This window comes from Cibotium barometz, chromosome 8 (assembly GCF_041138505.1).
Source record: "Cibotium barometz isolate CiBa-2024 chromosome 8, ASM4113850v1, whole genome shotgun sequence".
Classification (NCBI taxonomy): domain Eukaryota; kingdom Viridiplantae; phylum Streptophyta; class Polypodiopsida; order Cyatheales; family Cibotiaceae; genus Cibotium; species Cibotium barometz.
Genome location: NC_141053.1, coordinates 50,508,746 through 50,530,169, shown reverse-complemented (window position 1 = coordinate 50,530,169; position 21,424 = coordinate 50,508,746). Strand labels below are relative to the sequence as shown.

General features: G+C 37.4%; 1 pseudogene; it reads right to left on the bottom strand.

Annotated features, from left to right (window-relative positions):
* Nucleotides 1–15,824: 15,824 nt before the first annotated feature.
* Nucleotides 15,825–16,507, bottom strand: LOC147636372 (3beta-hydroxysteroid-dehydrogenase/decarboxylase pseudogene; annotated as a pseudogene).
* Nucleotides 16,508–21,424: the final 4,917 nt, after the last annotated feature.

Sequence of the window (21,424 nt, the reverse complement as noted above, 5' to 3'; positions counted from 1 at the left end):
TTTTTTTGGTGGCCGAACCGTCATCCCTAGCTCTCACATTTTGAGCTTTGCTGATTGATCTACGGTTTTAAATTAAGTTATGGAGCTCGTTTGTGGATTTGTAGAAAGAGAAGGTGACAGCTTCGCTCTATTACGAGATAAAAAGTAGAAAGTAATGAACTAATGCATATGCATGGAATTGCATGTGACCTTCATATTTAATTATTGCACGAATTATTTGGTCTTTTGAATGGTCAACTTAGAATCGCCAATATCAAATGATCAAATGTGTGGGGAGACTAGCAATAAATAGGACTATTTTTATATGACGAAGTCTGCAATAATGCAAAATTTCCATTAATTAGGACCCTTAGCTCATCAGTCATGTGAAAGAGTTTTGCCAAATTCCATTCAAACCATTCTCGTGCTTATTCAATCTTGCTCGCATATTATATATGTATATATTTACACATATACATACACATATAAATATAATATTATGCATATACATACATAGTACATATGTACGTACGTGTATATATATATATATATATATATATATATATATATATATATATATAAGTATGTACGTATTATATTATATGCACATATATATATGTGCATATAATACACACACACACACACACATATATGCATGTGCGCGTGCAAAAACATATACATATTGATATACACCTAATCTCTTATCTATATTAAAAAGTTAAGATTCCACCACCACAACTTTAACTACTCAAACAAGTATAATCTCCCCAATGATAAATTATTTACAAAAACGAACAAACAAAAAAACCTGTTTCAAGGTAAGATATACACATCAAAGGTGTAAGTCCATGTAATCCTTGTTGCAATCCATGTTTCAAGGTAAGATATACACATCAAAGGTGCAAGTCCATGTAATCATTGTTGCCATCCATGTTTCAAAAACTAATGTAGGAAAAAAATTTCATGATAAAAAGAAAATAATAAAAAGATTAGCAAAGTTTTGTAGAGTACAAGTGTCCCCAATACTAGCATATTAAGGACAAAATACATGCTTTAACTCCTAAAATCTAAGTTCAATAAAAGCCCTACCATCACCACAAACTTAATGAGTGATGTCTTTGAAGGACCACTAGGATTAGGGTTTGACACTCATAGTTAAGGTGGATGGGACTCCATGGTGGAGAGAGAGAGAGAGTGAATTGTAAAGAGAGAGCGAGAGAGAGAATTTGACACTCAAATGGTAGAGAGAGATTGCACCAATGATGTTGATTATGATTGATGTGATACTTACACACCAAGTACATGTTTTTGTAGGTAAGCAACCTTATCTTATTGACACAAACCATAAGTCAGTGATACATCACTTGTGGTGACATCGTTGCTTAGGTCGCACACACTTATCTACTCATAAGAGTATGTTCACACATATAAGCGCACTTACACATGTAAGGGGTGTTCACATCATCTAGATAGTTGTTTACACCTATACACTTACACATTGGTGGACACAAGAGATCGACATGCACATACACAATCATGAATCCCAACAAATCTTTCTTTGGAGTGAAGGTGTGAGTGTGATGAGGAACCTTCATTAGTCAAGAATACACATGCTTCAACTTTGGTAAGAACTTGGCGTGTTCTTGGCACGTATCACCTAAATCCATAATAAAAATCAAATCATGTTAGGTGATAAGGCATAAACAAAATACACCAAAATACATCAACATGAAAAATATCACCCGCAATACATAATCACTAGCATGGCCCCACTATCATATGTCAAATAACACATTAGTATTTTTATTGGTGAAATAACTCACGATACCAATAAATTAGCATTACGCAATGGCTTCTCAAGCATCCCGAATTAGACATATATAACATCTGCTAACATCCCTCTTGCTTGGGTTGGCAACTGTCCTCAAATGTGTGTTTGCTCATATGAGTAGATAATGTTGAAACAAATGTGGAAAAACTGTTCAAGAATCCATCTAGCATCTTCTCTTGCATGAATTTTAAAAAGTCAAAAGGTTTCTAGTGTAAGTGTTGCTTGTACGTGTAGTGGTGTGTTCATGATCTACAATTTTGTCTAGTTCTAATTGTTTCTCATCATCAACTAATTGGTTCTTTATAAATCTAATGAGTAGGAATTGGTCCTCTAAATGACCGTAACAAATTGATATGAAAAGATTATGAATTCTCCAATGTGAAGGTAGTTCTAATCTATAGGTTAAGTCATTGATCTTATCTAGCACTTGGAAAGGATCATAGAATCTAGGTGCCAATTTGATAATTGGATTCTTCTCTACACTTTTAAGTCTACTTTTCTCTATTCTCAAAAGGATATAGTCTCCTTTGATAGCTTTCTCTTTTTGTTAACTTGCTTGTTGACATACTTTTCTTGAGATTTTCTAATGGCTTCTTTTACTTGTTCATGAATAGTCTTAAAGTATTTTGTGAATGCATCAACAATCTCAATAGTATGTGAAATACGGGTCATATGTGTAGGTGAGGTTTTACCATACACTATTTGAAATGGTATCTTTTTAGTAGCTAAATGGGTGGTATTATTATAAGAAAATTGAAGAATATGTAAGTATTTATTCCATTGCCTAGGCTGTGATGAAACATAAGCTCTAAGAAGATCCAAGGTTATGCTATTGATAGAACATAAGCTCTAAGAAGATGAGTACTGTACTTAGCCTTTGGGGGTCTAAGTTTTTTACTCTTAAAAGCTGTAAGATTCCTCTTTCTAGCTTTTGAGGTGTGCAGGTGTAAAAATTTTCCTTCTGATCTTATAGTTATTCCTCTCTGTGAAATAAAAGAAAGATCTTGTTTTACCCTATTTTGGCCTGGAGAGAGAAAATGTATAGACGGAGGCAATTCAAAATTAAGATATTTTCGGATATAAAAATCCTTCTAGTGTCTAAAATGGATTTCCTTGAAACAGAAATTCAAAAAGAACTTTTCCATGTGCAATAATTAGAACTAATTGAAAATAGGTTCATATGGACCAATAAGATTAATCCAAATGTAGGGAGGAGATAAATTGAAGAATAAAAGAAAAATTCTCAAAAATGAGTAAATGCTCACATAAGATGAAGAGTTGACTGAGTACAAGGTTTATTAGTTAAAAATTAAGAGATATTTAGAGGAAATGATGCATTTTTGACACCTCAGTGTGTGGAGATCTCTCCTCATGAAGGAGGCGCCTATTTCACATGTGTGGAAGAGTTTTAAACTAAAAAATAATGAGATATTTTTATCTCTCCTCTCTCCTATTTCAACTAGATTCAAAAAGTAAGCTAAACTAACCCAAAAATGGTCAAAAATTGACCAAACTGATCTGGAAAATTCTAGAATCAGTTTGCTTGATTAGAGGCTCACTTTTTTCTATAAATAGAAGCCTTCTCCTTTGTAAAAGGTTAATGGTGTTTATGCAGTGTTACTCTACTCCTACCCAGAGCCAATTACATTAAATTTTCTTGATAATTCAATTATTTTTGGCTTAATCCTCTCCAAAGTAATTAGTGGCCACTCTTGCTTCAAACAAGAGTAGAACCATGAATCTCTCAAGCTAAAGGAAAGCTTGCAACTCCATATAAGCTAAATTTTTCTTACTTTTTAATTTTAAATCTATGGTTTTCTTGATTTTCTTGTTTTTTAGTTGATTAAAGTAAATTCTAATGCTATGCCTTGATGAAAAGGCCATCCCCTTCTCTTCTTTACAATTCAGTCTTTCTTTATCCTAGAATGTTTAACAAAAAGATTAATTAAACTTTTCTTTTTGTTTACTCTCTTGAAAATTAAAAGTTATGTAGATTAGGGTCTTTTACAAAGGAGGTTGTAGGCAAAATTTTTTAGAATTTTGAGAAAAAGAAAGTTTATTTTTATGTTATTCTAAAAGAGTAATTTTCACCGTTTGTGCATTCTAAAAGAAATATTCTAATTTACTCCATGTACATATTCACCTATTAATATGCATGGATATCACTAATATTAATTATTAAAATTGATTAGAAAGATGCATCAAGAATTTATTTTTATTTTAAAAGTGTTATTTTCATTAAAATTGCTTTTATGCATAGAAAGATGCATAAAGGATTTATTTTTATTTCAAAAGTGTTATTCTCATTAAAATTGATTTTATGCATAGAAAGATGCATAAAAGATTTATTATTATTTCAAAAGTATTATTCTTTTTAAAATTAATTTTATGCATAGAAAGATGCACAAAGGATTTATTTTTATTTCAAAAGTGTTATTCTCATTAAAGTTGATTTTTTTGCATAAATAGATGCATAAGAGGATTTTTATAAAAGTGTTATTTTTATTGAAGTTGATTTTTAAGCATAATTAGATGCGTAAAGAATCTTTATATCAAAATTAGAATTCTCTTAAATTCTATGTTTAAATTCTATGAATAGATGTAATGAGATATGATGAGAATCAGATAAGTGTGAATGAATGGATGGATGGATGTGGTGTGAATAGAGGTGATGAGATGGGTGAATAGATGTAAGGAGATGTAATGAGAATAAGATAGGTGTGAATGAATGGATGGATGGATGTGATGTGAATAGAGGTGATGAGATATGGGGTGAATAGATGTAATGAGATGTGATGAGAATCAGATAAGTATGAATGAATGGATGGATGGATGTGATGTGAATAGAGGTGATGAGATTTGAGGTGAATAGATGTAATGAGATGTGATGAGAATCAGATAGGTGTGAATGAATGGATGGATGGATGTGATGTGAATAGAGGTGATGAGATGTGAGATGACTAGATGTAATGAGATGTGATGAGAATCAGATAGGTATGAATGAATGGATAGATGGATGTGATGTGAATAGAGGTGATGAGATGTGAGGTGAATAGATATGATGAGATGTGATGTGAATCAGATAGATATAAATGAATGGATGAGATGTGATGTCATGTGAATCAGGATGTAAATGAATGATATGAGATATGAGTGGATGACATGTGATGAAAATGGATGTGAATGTACAAGTGAAGAATGGATGTGAATGCATATGTGACGAATGGATGCGAATGTGTATGTGAAAGAATGGATGTGGTTATGTATGTGAAAAATGGATGTAGATGTATGTGAAAGAATGGATGCGGATGTACGTGAAATAATGGATGTGGATATGTATGTGAAAGAATGGATGTGGATGTGTATGTGAAAGAATGTGATGTGGATGTGTGCGAAAGAATGTGATGTCATGTGACATGAATATATGTGGATGTGAAGTGATAAATATGAATGTATGAATAGATGTGGATAATCGTACATGTGAACGATTAGATGGATGTGGATGAATGAGATGAGATGTGTATGAATGAGATATGATGTGGATAGATGTGATGTGATGTTATGTATGTGATGGGATGGTGATGAAAATGAATGTGATGGATATAAGTGAATGTGATGTGAATGGATGAGATGTGAAGTGAAATGGATGTGATGTGAATCGGGATTGATGTGAATGAATGTGATATGATGAGATGTGGAGATGGGTAGATGCGAGTGGATGAGATCTGATAAGGATAAATGAGGAAAGATGTGATGAGCTGAAAATGATGTGATTGGATGAGAATGGGAATACATATGGAATGGATGTGATTTAAATAATGTGGATTGATGTGGAAAGACGAGTTCCTTATGGAAACTGTTTTTATAACCTGTTTTTAAATGACTAATTGATGTCAAGAATGTTGGGGAAGCATTTTGACCGTCTTGTGAATGAGGTCGTGGAGACCTAATCTGATAAAGTTACAACAGCTGACGGAGAGTCAATGGAGGACGTCTCGCGTAGCAAGGTCAGCCAAGGTCTTGACCAGCCTCGGTTCGATTTAAATGGTGAGCTTCGGATACGGTGGATGAGGGACCAAGGAAGCGGCCTATGAGTGAAGCGCTAGGTCACTTGCGAATGATCTTAGAAGATGCTAACCATACGACGGTGCTCGGGCTCTAGGTCGCCGAAGATACCTACACGTGCATCGTAGAAGATTTGGAACAAGGAGTAAGAGTTGTTTTTTGAATTCGAGCATGGATCTGGTTAATTGACCTTGCTAGTTCTCATCCAACGGATGAGTACATGGCTCTTTTTATATGGATCCGTTGGTTGATCTTGCTGATCTTCACGGTCAGATCAGTTCAGTTAGTTAAGGCTTTTGACTACGTTAGAGTAAAATTATCCTGGAGGAATCGCTCGTGCTTTCTGGGCAAGGGAAGTTTTTTTGGGTTTGGTTTTGGAAGAACTTGATGGATTAGTTTCTTGTCTGGATATCCGTGGGGGCGAGGCTCCGAGTGAGGGACCCTGCCCCGTGTTAGAAGTGCTACTTCCGCTGCTAGCACCCCTGAATTCGTTGCGCGGTGGGGACAGGGATCTTTCAGCTGGTATCATAGCAAAATTGGCTAATGTGGATCAACCGAGAAGTCAAAAATGTCAAAAATTTATAAAGTAGCAGTAAAAGGTTGTAATTGTGTGATGAAATTCATACAAATTGATATTCAGACTGAAATTCATAAATTAGAAATTGGGTCTTCAGATGGAAGTACCGCAATTGCTTGGAATCCCTAACTTGCTTGAGGCTTAGACATGATGGTATTTACCTTATAATTCCAAGGACTGTGACTACCGGTATATACCGAGGGTATAACTGTAGCTCTTTACTGGCAGTATATACGAGTAAATCTAAGACTTGAAATTATAAGCAAAAATGCTATCCAGATGATGAATTCGAATGTGGTTGATATGATTTTTAAATTCTGGTTGAGAACTGATGAGTTGATTTGGATTCTGATTGAAAAATGATGATTCCTGAAATTTAGTTGAAAAATGATAAGGTGAGCAAAACCACAATGAGGATGAATGGGACGAGTCCCTGTTTGTGAGATGATGTTCGTAAACTGGAATGACGATAATGACTTCAGCAAATCATTATGAGATTAGTGGATTATGCTGACAGATTGCTACTGTTAACACTTGACCCAGTGGATCAACTTAAGGGATGTCAAATTAAAAATCTGTATAATTGAAAATTCCCATGAAGGACTTTTCAAATGGAAATTTCGGTCTAATGGACCATTATTGTGATAAAGATTTGCATGATATGATCTGAGTGAATTATTATCTGATGATGAGTTCTATATAAGGGATCTTTTTTCCAGGATTCTGTTGGGTTCACCAGACTATAAGGAACCCCAGAATCAGTTGGATCTTAAGGGAAAGAGTTGTCCTCTAATTTGTGAGATGAGGACATCTCGCGTTTTTTTAAGTGGGATAGGATGTAAGATTCCTCCCTCCGGCTTTTGAGGTGTGCAGGTGTAAGAACTTCCCCTTCTGATCTTATAATTATTTCCCTCTCTGAAATAAAAGAAAGATCCTGTTTTACCCTGTTTTGACCTGGAGAGAAAATGTCTAGAGGGAGGTAATTCAAAATTGAGATATTTTTGGATATAAAAATCCTCCTAGTGTCTAAAATGGTTTTTCCCAAAACAAAAATTCAAAAAGAACTTTTCAATATGCAATTGGAATTAATTGAAAATAGGTAAAAAGGACCTTAGCCTAAGGGTCCAGATTTTCAGAAATTTTCGGATTATGGTCTAATTAAGGTTCCTATGGACCAATAAGATTAATCCAAATGAAGGGAAAAGATAAATTGAAGAATAAAAGAGAAACCCCCCAAAAATGAGTAAATGCTCACATAAGATGAAGAGTTGACTGAGTACAAGGTTTATTAGTTAAAAATTAAGAGATATTTAGAGAAAATGATGCATTTTTGACACCTCAGTGTGGGGATCTCCCCTCATGAAGGAGGCACCTATTACACATGTATGGAGGAGTTTTAAACTAAAAAATAATGAGATATGTTTATCTCTCCTCTCTCCTATTTCAACTAGATCCAAAAAGTAAGCTAAACTGACCCAAAAATGGTAAAAAATTGACCAAATTGATCTGAAAAATTTTAGAATCAGTTTGCTTGGTGAGAGGCTCACTTTTTTCTATAAATAGAAGCCTGTCCCTTTGTAAAAGGTTAATGGTGTTTATGCAGTGTTACTCTACTCCTACCCAGAGCCAATTACATTGAATTTTCTTGATAATTCAATTGTTTTTGGCTTAATCCTCTCCAAAGTAATTGGTGGCCACTCTTGCTTCAAACAAGAGTAGAACCCTCAATCTCTCAAGCCAAAGGAAAGCTTACAACTCCATGTAAACTAAATTTTTATTACTTTTTAATTTTAAATCTATGGTTTTCTTGATTTTCTTGTTTTTTTAGTTGATTAAAGTAGATTCTAATGCTATGCCTTGATGAAAAGGCCATCCCCTTCTCTTCTTTACAATTCAGTCTTTCTTTATCCTATAATGTTTAACAAAAAAATTAATTAAACTTTTCTTTTTGTTTACTCTCTTGAAAATTAAAAATTGTGTAGATTAGGGTCCTTTACATCTAATTGGGGTTAATTTTAATTAAAAATAGAATGTTAAAAATGAGAAATGGTCAACTATACAAAGGAGCTTATGGTAAAAATTTTTAGAATTTTATGGAAAACAAAGTTTATTTTTATGTTATTCCAAAAGAGTAATTCCCACCGTTTATGCATTCTAAAAGAAATATTCTAATTTACTCCATGTACATATTCACCTATGAATATGCATGGATATCACTGATATTAATTATTAAAATTGATTAGAAAGATGCATAAAGGATTTTTTTATTTCAAAAGTGTTATTCTCATTAAAAATACTTTTATGCATAGAAAGATGCATAAAGGATTTATTTTTATTTCAAAAGTGTTATTCTCATTAAAATTGATTTTATGCATAGAAAGATGCATAAAGGATTTATTTTTATTTCAAAAGTGTTATTCTCATTAAAATTGATTTTATAGATAGAAAGATGCATAAAGGATTTATTTTTATTTTAAAAGTATTATTCTCATTAAAGTTGATTTTTATGCATAAATAGATGTATAAAAGGATTTTTATAAAAGTGTTATTCCCACTGAAGTTGATTTTTATGCATAATTAGATGCGTAAAGAATCTTTATATCAAAATTAGAATTCTCTTAAATTCTATGTTTAAATTCTACAAATAGATGTAATGAGATGTGATGAGAATCAGATAAGTGTGAATGAATGGATGGATGGATGTGTGAATAGATGTAATGAGATGTGATGAGAATCAGATAAGTGTGAATGAATGGATGGATGGATGTGGTGTGAATAGAGGTGTGACGAGATATGAGGTGAATAGATGTAATGAGATGTGATGAGAATCAGATAAGTGTGAATGAATGGATGGATGGATGTGGTGTGAATAGATGTAATGAGATGTGATGAGAATCAGATAAGTGTGAATGAGTGGATGGATGGATGTGGTGTGATTTTTATGCATAATTAGATGTGTAAAGAATCTTTATATCAAAATTAGAATTCTCTTAAATTCTATGTTTAAATTCTATAAATAGATGTAATGAGATGTGATGAGAATCAGATAAGTGTGAATGAATGGATGGATGGATGTGGTGTGAATAGAGGTGTGACGAGATGTGAGGTGAATAGATGTAAGGAGATGTGATGAGAATCAGATAGGTGAGAATGAATGGAAGGATGGATGTGATGTGAATAGAGGTGATGAGATATGAGGTGAATAGATGTAATGAGATGTGATGAGAATCACATAGGCGTGAATGAATGGATGGATGGATGTGATGTGAATAGAGGTGATGAGATGTGGGGTGAATAGATATAATGAGATGTGATGAGAATCAGATAGGTATGAATGAATGGATGGATGGATGTGATGTGAATAGAGGTGATGAGATGTGAGGTGAATAGATGTAATGAGATGTGATGAGAATCAGATAGGTGTGAATGAATGGATGGATGGATACGATGTGAATAGAGGTGATGAGATGTGAGGTGAATAGATGTAATGAGATGTGAATAGATGTAAGATTGGACTGAAATGAAGGAGTCGGTCTTTTAACTCTGGGACCCTGGCTTCCTTGGCCCACAGAAGGAGATGGGCAATCCTTGAGCTGGTGTTGCCCAAGTCCCTGACATCCGAAGCATCTGTTCTCTTTTTTAAGCTCTTCCCTTTGCATCCTGGAGAGAGCCAAAGTTCCTGAGAATGTACTTCGGGGGAAAGGTATTCCTTCATTTCTGAAGCTTTCCGTCTCCACATTTTGGTTAGAACCTTGGTGTCTCTTTGCAGGCGGAAAGTTGGAAGAACTTCCCGGAGTCTAAAATCTCTTGCAGGATGAGGGGACTCGCTTTGGCGGGACTTTTACGATGAAGGCTTTGGCAAAGTCCTTCGCCATTCTGACAGCTTCAGCCATGGACACTGGCTTGGAATTTTTGACCAGTGTGTCCAAGGGTTCGTTCATTCCCCGAATGAATCTGGCCATGAGTTGCTCTTCATCTAGAGGTGGTGAATATTTGGGTAGAAGAGCAAAGGCCTAATGATATTCCTCAATGGTTTTGCTCCCTTGCTTCAGCTCTAAGAATTCGTTCATTTTGGTTCCAAAAATCTAGGGGGACAAAATCTCTTCCTTAAATAGGTTTTAAGGTCGTTCCAGGACTGAGTATTTCTGTCCAGACAATTGGTGTCACAATGGCTCCTCCATGCCACCCTAGCTGTTTCCACTATCTTCAGCCTGGCAAGAGCCATTTTGCTTTGCTCATTGTAGTCTGTGATGTCAAAATATTCTTCCATGGCTTCCACCCATTTCTCCACAGCCTCGCCCAGGTTCTCCCCTTCTCCTTTGAAGGGTCCTGGTTGAGTTCTATGAAGAGCCTTGCGAACGTCAAGGTCAAGCTCATCATCTTCAGAGAGGGGGACTACTGACGGCCATGGTTTCCTCGTCTCATGATTCTGCCAAAAATGATATATTATTAAATTTTTTTTTTTGATATCGTCCAGGAGATCCTAAGACTTAAGAGGTTTGGAAAATAATTCCTTAAACAAGACAAATGATCTCATTGGAGATCTATGACATATGTTCGATAACAGATTTTTCTTTATCAGTTTGTCCATAAACCATCACTTATACAACAGGGAATTTTTCTCCAAAAAACATTTCTTTATTTATATAAAAGTTTCAATATGTCAATAGAGCAGCTTCGCTCCAGAAATCAAAATCTCCTCGGGAGACGCATAAGACGGCGGTACTGGGCCATAGCCATGCCCTGATACAAATGTTCATTTACTACCAAGGCAGCTATTATCTTCTCCTTATTAGGAATAAAGCGACTAAGGAGTCTATAGATTTGGCATGAGAGTCTGAAATTCCGAGGCGTTGAATGATATAGAATGACACCATGTACCACTTTGAACTTATCAGAATCATGGCCAAAGAGAGGTTCTGCATCAGCATGGCATGCTGGTCGCAAGAGGTGTGGACATACTGTCCTGCAAACCACTTATGCTGTCATCTCTTCGCTGGTGGGTCAGGAAAATATAAATCCTCGAAATGGCGTGCGAGTTTGACTCGGCTTGTTCGAGTTGCAGTGGAAGAGATGAGATGTTCAAAGGCAAACATGTCTTGTGACTGGGTGAGGTCGGGAATACCAGATAAGTATGGAGCTTCCGTTTATAAAAACAATTTCTTTGATTAAAAATTTTTCATTGAAGAAGCTTACGGAATGAAAATACATTATGAAAATGCTTTATTCAGAGTTTTTATTATCATTTTCTGATAAGAATTTGTTTATCCTTATTAGCTTTCAACAAAGCTCTGATACCAGCTGCTGTGAGGTCCCCCGCTCGCTCTGGGGCTCCTGTCTCGACGACGAAAGCGGTGTCGGCCTCCTGCGCGGGGCAGGGTCCACACACTTGGGGCCTCGCTCGCGGATGTCCTAGACGAGAGGCTAGTTCGGGTAGCCCCTCCGAGACCGGGGGCCCGGAAGGCACGAGCGATTTTGCCAATTGGAAAAAATCTTCTAACGGGAAAATTACTCTAACGAGTCGTCTTAACTAGAAAAATTGATCTGACCAAACCTGAAGTCACATGGTCGGATCAAGAAGAGACTTACACTTGGTCCATGGAATCACCATTTTTTTCCTCATTTACGAGGCGCAACCGATGATCCCCTCCCACAGAACAAGGTCTTCTCAGGATTTAAAACTAAATAACGTAACTAATCATATCTAGTTGTTTCTCAAGAATCCTCCGATCTAGCCTAACCCCATCCGGCCCATGGGTTAGCCAACCACCCGACCACTGAATTGGTGGGATTATTTTATAAAGATTTGGTTGGGTTTTTGCCCAGGTACCGAGGAAAAGAGTTCCCAGGCCCCCTAGCTAGCGATTCATGCAAAAATCAAGGTAGGCATACCACGTACACACCCAAGGTAGGCATACCACGTACACACCATTTATAATAGATTCGACTGGCTTTAAAACAATCCTTCAATAGAAATCATAATATTTTTGATCATCGTTTTCCAAAATTCTGAGTCCATTGTATTACAAAAATGTATCCTCTGAACTCTCCGGTTGAAGACCAGCTGGCCAACCAACGAGATCCAATATCAAAATTTGGTTCTCAAAAATCTTTCCTTTTTGTCCATCCAAAATCTTCCTCGACGTACGCATGGGTGTCCTAGCAATCGCGAGCCCATGCATCGCCTGGTCAGAACCCTCTAAGATCCTCCTTAGGTGTCCTAGCACTTCACTCAGGGACCGCTTCGTCGGTCCTTGCCCATCGTACCCGAAGCACACCATTTTAATCGTACCAAGGCTAGTGAAGACCTCGGCAGGCTTTGCCACGAGCAATGTCCGTTGACGACTCCCTGCTAGCTGTTCCAACGAACCTCCTCTTAGAAAAACATAAGCCAAATGCTTCCTCCAGCATTCTGGCGTAAAACAGTCCTTTGAATGAAAAAGAACAGAGGTTCCAATGCAAGTAAAATTCCAGTTTGAGATCGGTTCCGACAACCCTTTTTTTATAATTCCCAATTTCATAATGAGGATCCTTGATCTCTCATGAGGGTAATCTACCCATCATTTTGTCCATTTATCCAACTAGATTCTTAGTGAGTTTGGTCAAGGAAAAACTAGATTAGTTTCGGTAGCCTATTCTTTGGATTTAGTAACCGGAATTGGTCATAAAGTTTTTGTTTGATTCAGATCGAGAGAAGGACAATTACGTTTACTGTCCGTCCCTCATGTAGTCTAACCAAATTCATTGGGTTTAGATCTACAAGGATTCCCTTCAACTAAACATCTAGATTTTGGGTAAATATCAATTTAGTGATTTTACCAATTAAAATATCCAAAGATATTCTTTATGCCACATAATTTCTCAGCCTTAATTCATTAGGTAGAATTATGGTGGAAATTCATCTTTTGACACTAAAATTTAATTCAAATCCATCTTTTCTTAAATATCATAAAAAATTCTTTTTTTAACTAAAATATCAATACTTATTTTTTTGAGTAAACTTGAAATCCTTATTTTTTCTCATTTCAATGAGTGCAATCCAATTATCCTGGGAATTCCTCTTTTACCATAAATTAAATCTACTTAAAATTCTTCTTAAAAAATTACATAAAATATCCATTAATTCCATTAAGCTAAAAATTTCACTTTTCTCATTTAAACATTTGAATTCCAATATGGTGGGAATTCCTCTTTCATCATTTAAATTTATCTATACAAAAAGATAAATTTAACTAATTTTTCTCTTAAAATTCAAATAAAAATCTCCATTAATTCCTTTACACTAGGAATTACACTTTCCTCATTTAAATATTTGAATTCCAATATGGTGGGAATTCCTCTTTCATCATTTAAATTTATCTATACAAAAAGATAAATTTAACTAAATTTTCTCTTAAAATTTAAATAAAAATCTCTATTAATTCCTTTACACTAGGAATTACACTTTTCTCATTTAAATATTTGAATTCCAATATGGTGGGAATTCCTCTTTCATCATTTAAATTTATCTATACAAAAAGATAAATTTGACTAAAATCTTTCTTTAATTTTTAAAATAAAATATACATTATTTTAGCATCATATATTTTCTCTTACTTCATTTGAATACATGGATTTCCATTGTCATGGGAATTACTCTTTTAACATAAAAATGGATTGCTAGAAATCTATTTATGCATAAACATAAAAATTAATTTTCCATGATTAATGAGAATTATTCAATTAATCTAGGATGATTAATCCTAGAATATGGTAGGAAGTCCTCTTTTCATAATATAAATAAAAATAATTTATGTGTTTATTTTTTATTTATCCAAAAATATCCCAATATTAATTTACCACTCTCTAGAATTTTTCTATCTCACTAGGCAAAACAAGGAAAAATAATATTTTCTTGTATTCAAAAACATAGAATGATTACAAGGGATTGAAGAAGAGGCTTAATCAATATTCAGCCCCCAAGGAGGAATCTTACAAAAAATGCAAAAATTATAAGATTTGAAAAACATGCAACAATGCAAAGCATGTAGAAATGGCAAAAATTGGACATAAATTTCTTAAGATTTCAACAACAATGTAACAAAATGGATAGATTTTTTAGAATTTTATTTCTACCATTCTTGAAAAAAAAATAAAAAATAGAAATATAACAAAATTTAACCATATGCACACACGCATTCAAAATGCATTGTGTCTATACGGTGTCGTGACGTGGGCGGTATCGCTGGGCAAGTGTGAGACTTCTGGCTGTGAGAGTAGCTTCAAATCCCAACAAGGAAACAAAACATATAACTCTTCAAGGGGCATAAGACATCTCCATTTTGGATGACATGTACATGTGCCAATTCACTTCAAAACATCCCCAAATTCAACTTGATGATTGCACATAAGTTATGTGTCAAGAACATGACCAGTTCCAAGCATAGATCTCCTGACCCTTTATCCAAGTGCCTCATACATAACACATGTAGGCATAGCACAATTTTCAAAAGATTTCCATATGCATGTGACCGTTCACATCACATATTTCATATACTACCAACATCACCATTTCAAGATGACTCTTGATCTCATGAAAACCTGTTTTCAGATTCCAACAACTCACAAAAGCAAGAAGAATTCTCCAATTTCTAAGGCCATAAGCATTAAGGCCTTTACCAAGAGTTTTTATTTTTGAGGTAATTAAAGCCTTAAAATCCAAACCTTTACTAAGGAATTACGATTTTTTTGAAATCGACGAATTCATAAAAAAAAGCTTATCTCTGTTTCACAAAAACCGAATTTCATGACATCTTCATAAGCTTCTGCGTCGAATTCTCTCCTTGCATGAAATCGGGCAGCAGTTCGCTTCATTTTTGGAATTTTTTAGAAAGCGTATCACTAAATAAAGCTTCTATTACTCTTCAATTCTAACCCCTACAAGGCTTCGACAGAAGCTATATTCCCAAAACAAGATAATCTGCAAATTTCCTCGATTGGTTCCCTCTCCCCACCTTTTTTCTGCACGCCCCCCCTTTCATATGTGCGTTCCTGGTTATCTCTGATTTTTTTCCGCAAGGGATTCGGGCCGAATTCCCTTTTGCAGCCAAAAACTCGCGTTTCCCAAAACGAAAATACCTTGCGCCTCCTTTTTTTTTTTGGCTTAAAATTCGGATATTCCTTAAAAAAAAAAATGCCTTCGTATTTCCACCACGCAAGCCACCACCTTCTCTTGTCTTGCGGGTTGTGCGCTTAAGCGTCAAAACCTGCAGTGCCCAACCTCTGCACCGGCCACCATGCCTTGCCTTGCTTGGGCTGACTACCTGCTTGGCTATGCTTGTGCCTTGCTATGTGCCTTACTGTGCGCATCGCCTAGATGCTGTTTTGCTTTGCTTAGTTGTGCCAGCCAGCAACATTGTCACCATAGCATTTGTCTGCATCCAGGGCTTGCTCGGCACAGACGTGCGATGAGCCACATTCTCCACATAAGTGAAATCATACATGTTGCCATCCCTCAGTATAAACTTCATTTTCCCTTATCTTGCACCAGCAACGCGTGATGGGACTAGCAACCTGTCCCCAGGGCCAAAGATACTGCTTGGACGAAGACCACAAGTGACTAAACCTGACTTTCCATTAGCCCCAAGAACAAGCGCCTTTGCCTGTGCTTTTGTCTCAGAGTAGGAATCATTACGCCGATCAGGGTATGGCAGGGTTTCATCTCCATTCATGATGCCATGCGCACCATCAAAAACAGTACCAGGTGAGCTAGTATAAATGAGCTTGTGCATGTTGTTATGAAGGCAAGCATTTATTATATTGCGCGTTCCTTTAACAGTGACATTGTAGTGTAGACTGAAATTGTTGATTGATGAATCTGAAGCTGCCATGTGGAAAATTGCTACTGTTCCCTTGCATGCTTGTGCATGCATGTCGTTGAAACATTGCATAGCCAAGGAACCCTCATGGTTAATGCCGTATCCTTTTACCATTGAGCTCCATGCTACAACATCTCGAACTGGTAGCTTATCAAAGACTTCCCTTGCCTCTGAAACAGAGCCACACTTTGCATACATGCTGATCAAACTGTTGCCAATTGAAGCATCTCTCATGAAAGCCTCTTGTGCCAGGTCCTTCAGTCTTTCTTATACCTCCATCATGATCAAAAACTGCAACTAATCCCTCTTTCTTGTCAGCCCATAAGAAAGTGATGCTGCTTTTGGTTCATTGATAATTCGTGCTACCTCAAGGTTCACCATAAGCATAAAAACTCCATGATTCACACCACACTTATATACAGAGGCTTTGAGACCTGTCTCAGCCTCAGCTCGTCTTATTGAACCTCATTTACAATATGAACATATGTACATAGGCATCATAAAATGAGTCAAGTCATGGCACTTAATCCCATGCATCTAGATTTGTATTTAATAGCCTCACATGCATGGTTTCACACCATAGACGTGCCATGGCACGACATCCGCCCCCTCTAAACCTGCACATCCTCTGGTATGTGCCAAATCATCATCAAGATCCACATATATCTAGATGTCGTCTTCATCTTCTACATTACCAGGAAGATCATCCTCTTCCTCTTCAACCATATCCATGCTATCACTATCAAGCCTCTCATCTTGAGTCTCCTACGAATCAAAAGGATCACTGTCATGCCTTCTTTTAAACATCTTGATCCTTTTGCCTGCTACAAAATTCTTTATCTCTGTTCCATCAAGCTCACACAGGGTATACGTGGCATTTCCATGCACATGCTTGACAATGTAAGGGCCAAACCATCTTTTTGCAAACTTCCTTTGCACAGTGAACTGGTTGTCAAGACTACTATCATACATTAGGACCCAATCACCTTCTTCAATGGGTTTTGGCCGGAGTCTGTGTCTTCTATCAAATCTTTCTTTATTTTTCAACCTTGCATCTTTCAAACGAGCTTTAGCAAGCTCTACATCTTCAGGCCTTCTCTCCAACTGCCTTATTCTCACAGTGCAAGGAGGTCTTCCTTGTTCAATTCTTCCACCCAGGGTAATACATTCCAAGTTGGGACTACTTCTTCAACTAGCATTACCGGCTTCTGACCATACATTAATTCTACAGGAATGTATCCTGTCACTGAGCTATGAGTCGTACGGTCAGCCCATAAAGCATATGGTAGCAGCCTTGGCCACTCCCGCATTCTTCCTCTGCATGCCTTAGCCAAAGCTTTAATGATTGGAGGATGTCCTCGCTCGCTTTTACCATTGCCCTCAGGGTTGTAAGCACATGTTAGGGCCAATTTGATGCCAATTCTAGAAAAGAATTCCCTTGCTTCTTCAGTATCTAGCTCACCCCTGTCAGCTGTTATTTTCCCAACACAACCATACCGACAAATCACATCTTCCAAGAGAAATTTGCATACTGTTTCCGTGCTTTTTGTTCTAAGAGCACGCCCTTCCACCTGATTTGTCAGGTCTTCTCTTGCAAGTACTACGTACCGCATCTGCCAGATTCCTAAAGGCATTGTAACTAGATCCACTACCCATTTGTAGTGCATGGCAGGTGAGTAGGTTGGTTGCAGGCCATCACGATGTCGCACATTCGAGTACATTTGACATACCATGCATGTTTCCACATATTGGGATACATCCCTGTACATTCCTTTCCACCAATATCTTTCCTTTATTTTGGTAAAGGTGGCCCACACACTTCGATGTCCAGCCCAGAGACTCTCATGGAATTCTTTCATGAGCTTCCCTTGAGTCTCTTTATCACATACAACTCTCTGTGGCATAGCATTCCTCTGCTTAGGATGCTTCCACAGGTACCCATTCTTTAGAAAATACCCATATGCCTTTCTGCGGATCCTTTTGAATTCTAAGTCAGACCAATTTTCCTGCCTTGTCAAGGTACTCAAGTATTGGCCAATAAGCAACCAATCTCCTTCATACATTTCCTCAGTAAAAGACTCAAGTGCATTTGATAAAAAGCAAGCATGGTCCCCTTTTGCCTGTGTAGTAGTATAGAACTTTGTGCCTACATCATCAATGTCACTAATCATCCCTTCTTCATCTTCATACCTGGCTCTTGATAGCATATCTGCATGCAGGTTCCAGGGCACATATGGAACAGTGAAGATCACCATTGGCGCTATTACACTTGGATCAACACAGCCTATCTTATGCGGCTGAAAAGTAAAGGCCTTCCCATATGTTTTACAAGCATCTCCTCAAAGCATTCCTTTTCAGCTGGCAACAGAAAATCCTTTTCACCAATCTTTAGCTCTTTTAGGGTTTCCTGTGTAAACTTATGCCCAATTTTCTTCAGATCTCTGAGATTCGGTTGCATAGAGGCTTCATCTATTTTCTCCTTGCTTTCTGGTGGCAAGGGCAAGGCAACTGGTTTCACTTTCTTTGCAACCGTTTTATACTTTGTATCAACACGAGCATCCATCTCACAATACCTGTTTTTACATTCCATTCCCTCAAATTCCCGGATTATATCATACATCCTCACAGATGACACCTTTACCATCTCATTTCCACCCTGTAAGCATGCGCATTCCATGGCAGAAAGCTCATCCATAGTATCCACAAATGACACCTCGTCAAGCACACCTGAAATAAACTCATTTTTCTCCAAAAGACCACACTGCTCAAGACTTTTTTGTACATTTTGTACATATCGACGCATACCACGCTTCAAATCCTTGCTTTTTACAAAGACTTGACCCATAGCTAGAAAATCTCTGAAAGTTTGCTGAAAAGTTATTTACATTGATTGAGTCCTGCGAGAACTCATTGCCCCTTGTACCATTGCAATCCCGCTTTACAATGGCACCTAGCCAAAATCCCTCATCTCCCTGTAGTTCATGAATTCTCTGTTTATCTTTGGGAGTGACTGTTCTCGAAGAGACTCGCGGTTCCTTTCATGGTTAATGCAAACTGTCAAGAACTGAACAGCTTTCTTGCCATCTTTGCTCCTTATTCTTGCATATGCTGAGCCATCATCCAAGACTTTTGTCTCCATCCTCACAGCTGTAATATAGGGTTGCCCAAGGATAAGGGGATACGATGACATCTCCTGGACGAAGAAGTTCTGATCATCTTTCACATCCCCTATAGTTATCCTTACATTTGGACAGGCTGCATTGAGCTCTCCAGATGAGTTATTAGCTGCCTTAATCATCCACCCATGATCTACATCCATTGGCCACTTACATTTGTTGTAGAGGTTTTTGGCCATAAGATTTATTTCAGACCCATGATCGATTAAGGCAACATACGGCTCTTCCAAGTCTCCTATCTTGACAAGGGTTTCAGTGGTGGCCCTTGCCCAATGGTTCCTGGAGTAATGACTTTTTGCAAGAACTTCTTTTTCATCACCCTCATCCACAAAGCGCACTTGTCGTGCCCCTCCAATAGAGTGACTGCATTCCACCACATTCTCTCTCTCTCCCTTTTGCTGTACCAGTACTCCATGAGCCTTGGAAGTGCTTGTCTCTCCCATTGATGGAATAGATTCAATTATGGACTGCCTTTTCCTTCGTATAATATCAATTATCTCATCATGGAATTCTTTCTTTGCAATTCCCAAGACTTCCCCTAGTGTAAATTCCACTTTACTGTTTAGAATCCTCTCTTCTAGCACCTTTTTGAGATCCGTTGCGGCTTCAATATCAGATTGGAGTTTGTAGAGCGGACTTTTCCCTTTACCCTTCTCCTTTTCATGCTTCATCTTTGCTAGCGCTTCTTCCATTGATACTTCCTGTGGAGGCTGGTTTTGCAGTGGAGGCACATGTGATGACCCAGGGTCCTTCTTTCCAGTACCACCACGGGTGACCCTTTTTGATAGCCCTCCTTCCTCATTTTCCCTCTTACGCTTTTCCTCAACCTATGCCTCGTTATTCTGGCATTTTGCAATATAGGCCTGAACAAATAGAGAATCCACAGGTTCTTCCCAGCTAGTCTCAAGACGTATACAGTCTCCTGCCTCATGCAAAGCCTACTTAGACACCTTCTTTGATGCAATTAGCTTCATTGTTGATGGCCAAAAATCTTCATTCTCATAGTCTTCATCCTTCTCAGATTCCTGCCTTGATTGACCGGCCTTTAACCCATAGGTTGCTGCCTCAACCATAGAGATGGCATGGCTAGCAGCCATATCCTCAACCAGCTTTTTCATCCCTTTTTTTCCAAAGTTTGTGCTTAACGGAAGACCAGTCTCTGTAAGGTGGATTTTTCCATCTTTGAAAAATACAAGTTGGTTTCTGAGGGCTTCCTTATAGCTGGCACAGTCTTTTTTCGCATGTTCTGGGTCATCACACCATATACATTTGAATGTAAACCCTTCTTTGCTTTGAGGCCTTTGCATAGAAGCCTGCCCTAATGGTAGCCCTTTTTCCTCAATCCTGGACATCTTCAGTTTTAGGTTTTGCATGCCCTTAATAAGCTCATCCATCGGCCCTTCTACCTTTGGGATTGCAGCAGCTGGTTTTGGTAGATTCTCAGGGGTAACAATAGTTATAGGAGTTGCTGAGCTCATCACCCTTTTATCCCTCCTTCGCTGTCGCTTTGCTAGCATGGTGACCGCATCCTCGACATCATTCCAATCATTCTTTAGCCCCTGCTCTGTATCCTTATCCTCATGGAGAATTTTCAGTTTTTCTTGTAGATCTTTCCCAGCTGCTTGTAAGAAGAGCTCTGTTTTTTCCCTGTCTAAGGTTGTGCACTCTATCCTTGACAGCTAGGCATAGCGCTTCTCAAACTCTCTTAGCAACTCTGTGGCAAAAATTTCAATTTTGGGTTTTGTAACCCACTCCAAGAAAGTTCGCTTGGTCACCCGCTCGGAATCCTCCATGAAATAATCATCCTTCAAAGCAAGCTTGAACTCCTCCCAATTTCTGCTACCATGTGCTGCCTATAATCCTCTTATGCGCTCTCTTATTTCGGGAACACATACGAGCTTGAAGCTTCGAACCATATCCTCCTCAGTCACCCTATTTA